Genomic DNA, 13813 nt, shown 5'->3' with positions numbered 1-13813 from the left:
GGAGTTTTTGCCAGAAGGTCAGACGGTAAATAAAGAATATTATCTGGGCGTTATGCGGCGTTTGAGAGAGCAAATTCGTCGAAAAAGGCCAGATTTGTGGAAAACAAACTCATGGATTTTGCACCATGATAATGCACCATCTCACAAGGCTATCATTGTGAACGAATTTCTGACCAAAAACTCAACAAATATCATCGAACAACCACCGTATTCACCAGATATGGCTCCGGCTGACTTTTTTCTCTTTCCAAAACTCAAATTACCACTTCGGGGCACTCGTTTTCAGTCGATAGAAGACATAAAAGAGAATTCGCGTCGAGAACTGAAGTCGATTTCGGAAAATGCGTTTAAAAAATGTTTTGATGATTGGATTATTCGTTGGCATAAATGTATTATTTAGAAAGGAGTCTACTTTGAAGGCGATACAATAAATTTGAATGAATAATAACTATTTTGTGTTTTATTGACCAATTGCCGGTACTTTTTTGACAGAATGTATTGTATCACTACGTTGAGATATTTTATGTAAAGCAGCTTTTAATATGCACAGGTTCAGTGTGATGCGAGCGGTCGAATTCACCATTAGATTTAATTGTGATTGTAATTGTATAAAATTAATAAGAAAATTCTAGAGTATTCTTGTTATTTCATTTCTGTTATTTTAATATTAATTTTCTATACAAAATATATATAATCTTTATGTAAGAGAATCTATAAGATGTCCTTCACGAGAAATGTCATAGTACAATAGTTAATGGATAAAAGGTATCTACATGTTTGCATCATTAATTAAGGGTCAGGTAATGTCGAGATAAATTCGTTCTAAATAGTGGTGCATGGTGTTATAATTGCAATAGCAATAACGTTCAACGTTTCGCATCTGTTACATATATAGCGTACAGTTATAATACATGTAGATATTTATTATCTAAGATTTTAACATCAACGCCGGATCAGGTTATTGTCGTCCCACTTGGAAATTATCCAGAGTACGACACTTACCGTTTTAAGCGAGAGATCCGCAAAGAATTATGACTACACACGTGGCCAGTAGGCATCGCTATCCGCAGTCATATATTCGCGTTAAGCTCGTCCAATCTCGAGCTTCCAAAACTGTTAAAATCTGTGCGTCTCTCGACAGAAAATCGATTTGTGAATTATGTCGAGTCCGCATGACACGCCATTTTATATAGACTCTCCCCCCTCCCCCCCCTCCGCTATGAAAAAAACCTTTCGCGTTCTCTTAGCGAAGGTGGACCATCTAAAAACGGTTATATGTGATTTTTATTGAAGTGCAAAAAGAGGAAAATAAATACATGTCTGTTATACAATACCGCATACAAAATAGGAAAAAGAAACATTTATCTTTAAAAAAAATTTTTTAATATTTTCAAATTTATCTATTCTATATAATAAAATTCTGTATATTAAAAATAATATAATGATATTATAATAATAATTAAAAGAGTCAGAAAACATACAATATTATGCCGCTGATTTAGAATTGGTAGTAATTTATTTCTTCTTCTTTCACCCCTGAGCTTTATATACTCGTACAGGGTGTCCAGTAAAGACCGTAACAATACTTTAAGTGTAGATTTCTGAGATAATTTTGAAATGAAAATTCTAATACCGAAATATCAAGGCTACAATAGTTGCATTCAAGTGTAGTCGACATTTTACATTTTACATTGAACATGCGAACTTAAATGGTATAATTGGCTAACATTAAATACTTATAATTCAAAACTATTACAGCCTCGACATTTTGCTATTAGGATTTTCGTCTCAAAATGATTTCAGGAATTTACCCTTAAATGTTGTTACCGGACATCCTATATAAGTAAACTGCAGTGTAGAAAAATAATTGTTTATGTTCTCAGGAAATTAAGTTATATGTTCATTGTTCTTTAATTTATTTGAGTTATAATTGCCAAGTCGGAAATATTAGTCTAAAGTTTAAAAGATACGTTTTTTTTCTATATTTTCTTGCAATAAATAAAATATTACTTAACAATGAGATATCGTGATACATTTATATTTTTAGCACGCGTGGATCTTTTATATAGTCAATTATCTACTTGTTATATGATTCTGTTTGTTGCAGGTGAGTTTTCCCAGAATACAATAGACTTTTTCGTTATTTCTCGTTTTCTTTCTTTCCTCCGTTCCGCGCGACAAACCGCTGGCACGCTTGCCGTACTCGCATTTCTGCTGGGTCAGTTCTTCCCCCTTTTCGTCCTGACCTACATCTCGAAGGCGCCTCCTCGTAAAACCATTGCACGAACATCCAATTCCGTTCTTCCCGGCCGCGAAGCGTCTATGATTCACTACGCGTTTTATCGCTTCGTTCCTTCATGCCGGCAACGCACAGAAGACACGAATGCATAATTTCTGCATCTTGCATTTCCTTCTTCCTGGTAAAAATTCTTACTGCAAAATTCTTACAAGATTCACGTGCAAGACTGAAGAGTCCATAATGATGTCACATAAACGAAGGAAAAGCAAAAGTACGTGGAAAAAATGGTTTTGCCGAAATAAAAATTGAGCTAGATACAGACCTAAAAATAAATTTGAACTAAATTAATTGTGTAGGACGCTTAAGTTAATTACTAGAATATCATCACCTTTTCGCAGTATTGCTCATCATGCTTAAATTTCCCACACAATTAGTTTGATTGTCTAACAAAATTATTTTCAAATCTAACTAATTTTTTTAATAATTCAGCAAAATTATTGTTTTCGTGTAGAGAAATGCAAGAAAAGGAAATCAATTTAAGAAAGTCAGTGATAAGTTGCACGCGCATGCGTTCATACACAATTAGCACGCGAGAACGGATGTATAATCGCACTCTAGAATAAGGACATTCCCTCCTTTCAATTAATTAAGCCGATTTGGCCTCTGATACTCCTCTGTTACTCCGAGATTATTTAAGTCCGTAATAACAGAGTTACCGCTGCTGCCATGCTTCGCCGTTATACCTATTTTCGATGACAATTACAAATATCATCCTCGTCACTCTCGTTCTCTTCACCGCCACCCAGCGTGTTGTAAGCGCGCATACATACGCCGAAATTTAATTACTCTCCGTGCGCGGATACCCACCGAAACTTCTCTTCAGCCCGTAATAATTTCGTCGGAAGCTCTGGATAATGCTGAGAACGAGGAGTATCTTGGGAAGTCGCTCGCCCTCTTCGCTTTCACCTAAGAAATTCACCCGGAGACGGGGATATTCTAATTCCCCGCTTCTTCTCGCCGCGCTTAATCCACATCGTTGTATACGTCGCGTATTAGGGATGATTAAACGAGTTCTCATTTTTACACCGAGACACCGACAGTAATAAGAATTATATTGGTGCAATTAAATTTAACTCTGAAAAACAAGCATCGTCATAATTAAGCATCGCCTTGCGAGGTATTAACATATATAAACAGAAACGCGACTCTAAGAGGAAAAATAGACAGAATTGTCTATTTCTCAAATATCACGTGCAATTAATGAAATTAATTTTTAATATCTTCTAAATATCATCTTTATAATCACAAGAATACATCATCTTTTTCATTCAATTTATTCATGTATTAATTGAAAATTTAGATTTAACGTATCATTTTCAGAAAATCTGAATTTGTCTTGAATAGTTGGAAACGTTATCTTTTTAAACGACAGAGAAAAAAAGAAAACTGCATTTCTTTGAAAATCGATGCGTCTCGGTTTTCCGGAGTGCAGTTTTTGAAAAACATGGTAACATTTGAAGACACGTGTTAAAATTTGAATACAACGTGGTTTCTTTTTACCGAGAGCAACAAAGTCCCGTAGCACGTACGACTTAAATTACCTGCGTGCACAGCATTAGAATTACTCTGAATGCCTGAAGCCACATGCCGATTACAAGTGTAATGTCGTAACGTGTTGGAATAATGAAATGAGAAAACGAGAAAAGTGAAACATGAAATATCTCGCGAATATATTATAGCAATATAATTACTAGGAAATTTACGATAGTATTGTATTAATTAACTGGTCTATTACTGGCCTATTATTAGTAACTATTCTTTTTATTCCATTATTCTATTGTATTTTTATATTTAATTTTAATAAGTATTTTTACATATCACACACACTTAATAAAAATTTTTATAATAATTATTTTTTATAAATAGTAAAGTGATTAATCTTTATATTTATTTGCTCTCGCATGACATTGCTGTATTTTCTCAGTAATGTAAACCTGCGGTTTTAACAATTATGAAATCATTATTAACTCGTGAATGCGTTTACATACGCGCAATTTACTGTAATGAATATTGTAATGAGAATTTTACTACAACGAGAATCATATTACACTTATTATATAATGTTATCATCACATGATTAAATTGCGAATCATTGCTGTAATTCTATGCATTTCATACCAAATTCTAATTTTTTTGAAATTTTTAACGTAATATTAAGGATAAAAAAATCTTACTTGATTTAATGTCAAGTCAAACTCTATGTCAGGCCTGTTCAATTTGAGATTCGGAGCCAAAACGCAAAGCTATCACGCAAAAAAATTCAATGTAGATAAGATTTCGGGGACTATAAAGTGTTAATATGCACCAGATTGACGCTTATCAACACTTTATAACACTCTTAAAATCTTACTCACATTGAATTATTTTGCGTCGATGGTTTTGTGTTTTGGCTCCGAAGCTCAAATTGGACAGGCCTACTTTTTATACTCTAACAAACTAATAATTATGTATTTGTTTTAATTTTATACGCAAGAAATAGATTTAAAGTTTCCTGAAGCTTAATGGTAATTATACAATTAATATTTTTTTTAACAAAAATTATTCTTATATGCTTGCATAAAATGCGTCTTTAAAAACACATGCAACATTACCTTTACGCCGAATGTATATGGAGACGATTAAAGATTTGCATAATACGTTTTTGCATTACACCCTGATGTCTTTTATGTAAGAGTCGTACTGTACGTAAAATGACTTGTATCGTGCAACGATATTTTGCATCATTCAGTAGATTCTTAGTCCTTTCAATTTTATCGTGTACGCAACTTATGTTCCATCTGCTTATATCAAGACAGTTATCCATATTTATTTTTAATATATCATATACTACGTGCTTGTCTTTAAGAAATTTTAAACAATATAAAAAAAACATTCAATATTGTAAAAATATTCTTTTATATATATTTTTTAATTAATAACACAGACCTGTGATGTTTCAAATGATTATGAAGGAGTGATTTCCTATGTAATTTTGCGTTGAATCCGATATTGATGACAGAATTTGTTTATCACATCAGGTTATCGAAATATTTGAAGTTAGATTGCCCAAAAATGGCCTAAATTTATGATTTTGTTGTGTCGGATCAAAATTTATTTAAGTATTTTGATGAATGACATCGAACAGTACTACCTTTTAACTTTAAAAAGAATTTTTGCTATTTGATTTACGATTTTTTTTTGCTGTGATACAAAACATTAACTTTTCAATGTTTACGACGCGACACACAATGCAATGGAGCACATATACACTAGCCAATGTACAATATTAACGTCAATGGAATATTTTATACAAATGTTTTTGAATATTCACTAAAATGGAATTTAAAATCAAAAATTTAAAATTCAAAATGGCAAATTCAATAAAGTGAATAGAAAATCGAAAAATTTAAAAATTTGAATTAAAATAAATATAATATTTTACAAAAAATGCTTTATTGTATCACGGTGATAAAAATCGCAAAACAAAAAGCAAAAATTCTTTTTAAAGCTAAAAGTTAGTACTATTCGATGCCATTCATCAAAACGTTTGAATAAATTTCGATCCCTCAAATCATCCATTTTGTCAAAATCGCCATTTTTTGGCACTCTAACCTCAATTGTTTTGATAACCTGACGTAATAGGCAAATTCTGCCGTCAGATTCGAATTCAGTACATAAAATTATATAGAAAACCTTGTGCTCAATCGTCTTTGAACACTCTCGATTTTGTAGGCCTGTGTAATCTTAGAGTCAAATTTATATATCAATATCTCTATTTATAATATATAAAAATTTACTTGAAATAAATCAAATAGTGATAAATAGATTCTGGCCAATTAACAATAAAAATAAACAAATAATGAGGGAATGTGAGAGTCAGTGCGAAACGTTTCTTTTTTTGTAAAATAATTGAATACAAATTACATTATTTTACAAAAAATACATTAAAAATACATGTACTTAAAATACATGTTACTAATCAAATAATTTATAATTGTTTTTTGTGCGCATTGATTTCCGCACTCCTATTGCCTTATTAATTATTTACTTATTTTACTTGTAATAAGTATATCTCTATATTCTCCATAGTAAGTGCGCATGAATAATGGAATAATCTCATGTATGTCCTATTTATGAAGGATTAAATCGACTGGAAAACTCCAACAATTTATAGCAAAATATGTCGAAGTGTCTTCGCGCTATCATGACAAATATACTTCGAAAATGTGATATACATACAGACTGGTCCAGCGGTGCCTTATTGTAAAGCAGTGCCACGTACGTAAAGAACCGCAGAGTACTTTCATCGTATCTACCACCTACGAGATACTATTAAAGACCGTCAACTCTGAGTCAATTTTCGGCTGTATAAAAAGGGCCTCAAAAACCCAGAGATAATTGAAGAACGCTGACATTATCAACAATTGATATAAAGCTATCATTAACATAGATATTTGACTACAATAATATATTATTAAGTTCAAAATGTTTTATTACATAAATGCTCCATAAATAAATATGCATACTTATAAAGCTATAATATCTTATATATTGCCCAAAAATTACAATTTTTTTTCTTTGTAGTTATCATCTCCGTTGATAATCAAACTTTGACAATAATACTGAAATCAAAATTTTAAAGAAAAATCATTATTAAGTTTTAAATGCACTATTTTTTGATAAACATATACTAAATAAATCATAAAAACTAATAAATCATAAAACTAATAAAATTAATACAATATTATCAATTTATTTACTCTTAATCACTTCAATATTAACAAAGACGCAAACTCCCGTAAGGATGTCCGTCTTTAATAGTATCTCGTCGACCATACCCTACCCCCTCATTCCCTATCGATGTAGGGACTTTGCCTTAAATTTTAACTAGGACAATAATTTTCTCCAATGTTCGCCCACTATCATTTTTTCCTACACACTCGTCTTTCTCCTTTAATTCTCTTTCATTCGTTTTATCCCGACTTATGCTGCGTGATCTCGCATGCAGAAAGTTATAGAACTATATAGGTACTAAATTTAATTTCCGCAGCTCACATTTAGATGACGCTAGTTATAGATGTAATTTACTTTGACATCTGAAGCTGGCTGCATTTTAGAAGTTAGACATTTGTCAATAAAACTCAGTGCAAAAAAATTCATGTAAGTAAACAGTGCCATTTTTTTTAACCAAAAATACCATTACGAATCGCTTAAACATCCCTATTTCTCTGCTCGCCAGACAGAAAAAAAAAGAGTTTTTTTGTGGCGCATTGTGACTGGCGATGAAAAGTGGATCTATTTTAATAATCCCAAACACAAAAATCATGGATGGATTCTAGCCAACTATCAACATCTACACCAAAACGAAAAATCCATAATAGCCACAAAACAATGCTCCGTATTTGGTAGGATATGCAAGACGTCATTTACTATGAGCTACTCAAACGAAAGTATCACGGGAATCGATATCAATTACAATTGAACCATCTGAATGAAGCATTGTTAGAAAAAAAGCCAGCAGTAACCAGCAATCGACGCAAAGTTATGCTTTTGCATGACGACGCTCGACCACACGTTGTAAAAGCGGTTAAGGAAATACTGATGCAGCTTGAGTGGGAAGTTCTCTCGCAGCCAGCGTATTCACCAGACTTAGCTTCTTCAGACTATTACTTGTTCCGATCGATGCAGCACGGCTTGGTGGACACGCACTTCAGAAATTACGAGAATGTGCGAAAATGGATCGATGAATGGATTGCTTCAAAAGACCAATCGTCCTATTGTCGCAGAATCCACTTATTGCCACAAAGATGGGAAAAATGTGTAGCTAACGAGGGCAAATACTTTGATTGATGTATTTTTTTGCTTTTGATATCGAAATAAATGAGTTTTTTAAGCAAAAAAAAACTGCAGAAAACTAAGTTTAGTAACTAATATCTGGCTACCATATAGATATAAAGTAACATAAACCATGATTTGCTAATTAAAGTTATAAAAAGTTAATTTATCATATTGCTACTCCAATTGCATGTCTATGTATAAAGCTATGTGTTAAATTGCATTTTAAGTGTGGAAGCTTCAATTTCTAAGTATGTAATTACGTATAATATTGTGTAGATATATGTCCTAAAGATATGTAAATATTTCAATACGCACATACAATTTTTAGAATTTAAAGGAAAGAGATGTCATATTTTTCTGAATATAAACTTTAAATTATTTTAAAATTAAATAAGGTTCGTATACGTACTAGATCAGGGAACGGCAAAATACTGAAACTGGACATGAAACAGGCGCTCGCGAATACCTGGCTATGCATTTACTTCAATTATTGCATAATGAATTTGACCATCGCTTCAGGAAAATGTACGTTTTAGAAGTAAATTTTCTTGTCTTTATGACACCGTTTACTGTTGATATTAATATCGTTTCCGCAAATATACAATTAGAATTAATTGATTTGAGATGATTGACATTTTATTCAAAAATCGTTTCTACACAACGATTGACATTATGCAATTTTATTCATATGTATCACTAGAGCGTTTTCCCCGATTACATATTCATGTTGAAAAAATAGTAAGTATGTTTGGCACTACTTATTCATGCAAACAATTATTTTCTATAATGAAATTAAGTCAAGACTACACGAACTCTTAACAGATTCGCATTTAAACGCAATACTTTGTTTAAATTGTGTCAGGACTTTAACACCTGATATTATATATCGCAAATAATATCAGATTGTAATCAATTAAATACGAATTTTTAAAAAACAAATTATTATTGTTATAAATAAGAAGCATTTATTCGAAACCTACATTGTTATTATTTCATACTAATTTAGAATTATCTAAATTTTTATAAAAATATTTTTTAATATTTCTCCTGAGCAGTATCTGAAATTCTTTTGCATGTATAAAATGTCTATAAATGTCTTATATGTTTTTTTCTTTTTTACAATTGCTGTTCGACATATTAGGAAAATATTTTAAAAAATTGAAAAATAATTAAAAAAACAATTTCTGAATAAATACTGCAGATTAAGGAAATGAGAAAAATGTACAAAATTATATATAATAATATATAAAAATTACACATAATTATATATAACATATGTAGATATATAATTATATATTATACAATCAGACACAATTTTATCTTTTGTACAAGAAACTATGACAAATTATTTTTCTATTGTAATTATTTTTTTAATTATCTTATTCTTTTCTATTACATATTTACATATAAACAAAAATTATACAAGAGAAAGAAAAAATGCGTTTTCTATGTAACCCCTTATTATTTTTCCTCATAGCATTTATTGTCCAAAGACGTTCAACAATTTGCCCAACGCATTCAACTATTGCAGCTAGGCGCCCGCGAGTAGTGCCCATCTCTGTACTAGATTGATTGATAAGTCCTTAGAATGACACATTAGTGGTGTTACGATCTTCAATGCCGTGAATTTCCAGTAGTGTCAACTTTTAAACCTCTCACTACACAGACAGCAATGATAATCAATATATTTATGACAACCACTGAAAACACATAACTTCTGATATTTTGTAAAAATAGAAAAAACTGAAATTCGTGCAGTATTTAAGTATTTTTACATATTTGAAAGACTTTTGCAACCGCAAGAAATGATTGAAGACTTCCAAAAAACTTTGGGGGAGTCTGCTCGAATGCAACCGTATTTAACTGGATTGCTGAATTTAAACGTGATCGTACCAGTACATCGGATGCACAACGTAGTGGTCGTCCAAATGAAGTGATATTTGAATGAAGATTATACCAGAAATGAGTGTATGGAGCTAAAAGGAGATTATTATTATTATTATTATTATTAGGCGTTAGGAACTCGAAAGCTCATTGCCGCAAATACCAAATCCCGCCACTGTTCCCGTCCCTAAGTAAGATCCCTCCATTTGTGACCCTCGTACCCCATTTCGTTAAGGTCCATTCTAATATTATCTTCCCATCTACGTCTTGGTCTACCCAATGATCTTTTCCCATCCGGTTTACCAATTAGTATTTTATATGCAGTTCGGTTCTCATCCATACGCGCTGCGTGACCTGCCCATCTTAATCGACGCGATTTTATGACATTAATAATATCCGGATTATTATATAATAAAAGGAGATTATGTTGAAGAATAAAGTTGAATATTGTTAACAAAATGTTTTTTACATTTTTATTCTAAGGACTTATCAATTAATCTAGTATTGTACTCGAAAGTAACGACAGAACTTCGTTTTGTTTTCTACTAGATTTTCCACATTAATGAACTATCTTACAGGATGACTTGATAACAGGACTGATTTTTAACAAATTATCATAATTTTTTGCCAAACATGAGTTGGGCGCCAAACACAAGGGAGCGTGCCACTCTTTTGTTAACTTTCGTTTATTTCACAGTATTTACTCGCAAAAATGATTCACGACGGCAGAATCCGAACGCACAGAAATGCCATGAAATGGTAGAGGGGGCGGTTCATTACAGGTGGAAAGAATATAGAAGAACAAGAGAGATAGACTAAAAAAAACTGCAGAGATCAATAAGAAAAATAAGTAACAAATGTATTTCGTGAACATCGAGTTACATACAATATTGATAAACTTTGTAGGCCTAGTTTTTCAAGGCTTAGAATCCACAATAGAACAAAATCTAGATAGATCGATTATACTCGCGTCAGTCAAATAACTGGACTAGATCTGGAATCTGGGTATGATCGGAGCTCTCCAAATTATCGCGTAATAAAGGCGAATATAAGAATCTCACATATAATCAAGTTAGGAACAAAGTCTATCACTGATAGGTAAAGAACTAACATAATGACAAGAAATTAAGTTATAATACTTAGATAGATCACATCGGCGCGACATAAAACGAATTTCTACGAGATGACTCCACGATTATTTCTACTTCCCAATTAGCGGAAATATCAACTAGCAAACATACAGAAAAAAAAAGTAGCTTAGCTGTGATATGGGGCGAGCGCTATTTGGCAACCCATATTTTTTCCAAGAAGAACATTCGGGCAAATGGCACTTGGCTCGTAAATCTCTTTATTTTACGCGGCAACTGAATGTTATCAACTCTAAATTTCTATGATTCTTAACACGTGATCTATCCGCAACGCAAAAACCTTGCAATCAGCAGCTTTACAATATTAGCGATGTCTCATCTATACTGGGCTCCTTGTTCTCTCCGATATTACAATATCTCAGAATTCGCTCTTCGGCTCCTCGATAGCCATATTTCCGAGATCGTACGTCTTCTCACACAATACTCTAGTTCAGTCACAATACGACTACGGACGAGATTTTCCACGGCATGCCGTTGGGCCCCCTTATTAGTCAGAGCTATTTTCTGCGCTGATTGGCGCTTATTGCTCACGCGATCCTGCGAATCGCGTAAATCCTCAGTATCGTCGATTTCGGTATCGTCTGCAGCTTTCTATTCTGGATGGCTCAGGATATCAAAGAAAGCTCCGCCACAACAAATCCATAACTTAGCGTTTTTATTTTAGACGGATCGTATCCATGTCCATCTGCCCACTTCTTTTAACTCCGATTCTTCGCCGCAAGAAAATGTGTCGCGTACATGGAGCTTCTTCCATAATTTTGTTTGTAATTAGTGTGCAATAATAAAGCAAGCTCGATACGGCAGGATATAGCAAAAAAATATACGGAATCATACACCAACCTGCAAATATTGAGCTCCCGGATGAGGCGGTTCCTCAGCATAGTATCGTAGGTTCTTTTTCCCGAAGTGTAAATCTTCCTTCTCCTGATGGCGGATGAGACGACGAAAATACAAAAGGAATAGCGCAACCACGATCATGGTCCGCTATTGGTACAAAATCTAAATGAGGAACTAGACTAAAAAGAGTGTAATTTATAATCAAACACATTAAAGAAACGAATAATTAGTACGTTCGTATGTCCTCCGAGCCGAGAGATTGTAAGATCCTGGCAGAATTATCGCTACAATGACGGATAAAAGTTGTCATCTCACAGAGAATATATAATAAAACATTTTATATTGATAAACCAAAATACATATTGCATTAATTACATTTATTTAATAATTGTATTACTGTAAATGATCAGTTTCAATCCAAATAACGATACTGACGAATACATCTCATGTTGTATATGTTGAAAGCAGAAATAGCAGTTATAGTAGAACAAATGTCGAAGCGTTAATTAAAGTGTCTTAATATGTTACGCGACAAAATTAAATTATCATTTAATTAACACATAATTCGAGTGAATAGTATAATTAATTATAAACTACATATTAAAATCACATTACCGCGTCCAATTTCCGTTTCCTACCTCGCTCGACATATGTGCAATTTCAACTAACGTTCAAAAATATTTTGGAAATAATCCAAAAATAATAAGTAATTATTTTAAAATGCAACGAAAAAATATTAATAAAAAAATAAAAATTTGATTTATTAAAATTTAAATTTAAACTTACTTATTAAACAAATGTATTATAATTTTTAATACGTTAATTATGAGTGACAACTGTAAAATAAGAATTCGAAAAAATAAACGATTTTAATTAAAATATCTCTTATATTTTTAAAAAATAAACACTGAAAAACAAGTTATATGGAAAATAGGATCTCGGTGAAATAAGTTGGTTTTCACACAGTTATAGCATGTAATGTGGTGAACAAAGAGGGGCGATTACGATAACTGTATTCCCCAAAATAAAAGTTATTTTTTAAAGTATTTTTAGTAAAGAACACGGGAAAAATAATAAGAAAATTCTATAATTAATATTTAATTTGATAATAATAATTCAATTTTATGATCAATTTGATAATAACTTCTTGATAAACAATGATTGTCGATTAAAAAGTTTTGGAGATTGTTCAGGACATTGACCTTGGAAAGATATGTTAAGACTTATCTTCTCCCCCCTGCTACAGGGCGCACGACTTTCCACCCGAAGCGACTCCCACCCCACCTCCCACCCTACTATAGGGTGCAAGACTTTCTACGCCAAGCAAAATTTTCTCCATTTTTTTCGTTTTAATTGCTAGTTATTTTGGTATCTGGTGCTTAGAGAATTTTTTAATTATTTTTCTCGTAATTTCTCGCTAGAAATGCATCTAAAAATCACTTTCATTTCGAGGAGCCACAGTTATTGTAATCAACAAAGAATATTATGACAATTAAAAAATTAGAATTTTTTTTACATAAAGTAATAATAAAATTAGAATGTAGGCAATAAGAGCTAAAACGTAATTTATGGTGCGCAAATATGTAATAATAACACAAAATATCTCTTTATTCTTTTACATTCTTTGTAGAATATTCATTTTCTGTTTGAATATTCTTCTACAACGAATTATTTATTGGATTTTATCTCTATTAAACAATACAAAATCAAGTTATCGATAAAAAGTTTAAATAATTGGATTGTAAAAAATCAAGATAAAATTGGCGTATTATAAAAATAAATATAATTAATAATAATCATTAACGTATTCCATTTTTATTTAAAACAT

General features: G+C 31.9%; 1 protein-coding gene and 1 long non-coding RNA gene across 2 annotated transcripts in view; one reads left to right on the top strand and one right to left on the bottom strand.

Annotated features, from left to right (window-relative positions):
* LOC108755586 (acetylcholine receptor subunit alpha-like) overlaps positions 1-13813 on the top strand; it is a 307465-nt gene that overhangs the window by 58232 nt on the left and 235420 nt on the right. The window lies entirely within an intron of this gene.
* Positions 2032-5459, bottom strand: LOC108755587. Its single transcript, XR_001939777.1, has 4 exons — positions 5225-5459; positions 4891-5076; positions 3107-3374; positions 2032-2413 (listed from the first exon to the last, which is right to left on the bottom strand). It is a non-coding gene; the product is annotated as an uncharacterized LOC108755587 (long non-coding RNA).

The sequence above is a fragment of the Trachymyrmex septentrionalis genome, unplaced genomic scaffold, assembly GCF_001594115.1.
Source record: "Trachymyrmex septentrionalis isolate Tsep2-gDNA-1 unplaced genomic scaffold, Tsep1.0 scaffold89, whole genome shotgun sequence".
Classification (NCBI taxonomy): domain Eukaryota; kingdom Metazoa; phylum Arthropoda; class Insecta; order Hymenoptera; family Formicidae; genus Trachymyrmex; species Trachymyrmex septentrionalis.
The sequence above is the reverse complement of the archived record's forward strand: the minus strand, read 5'-3'. Positions and strand labels throughout refer to the sequence as shown.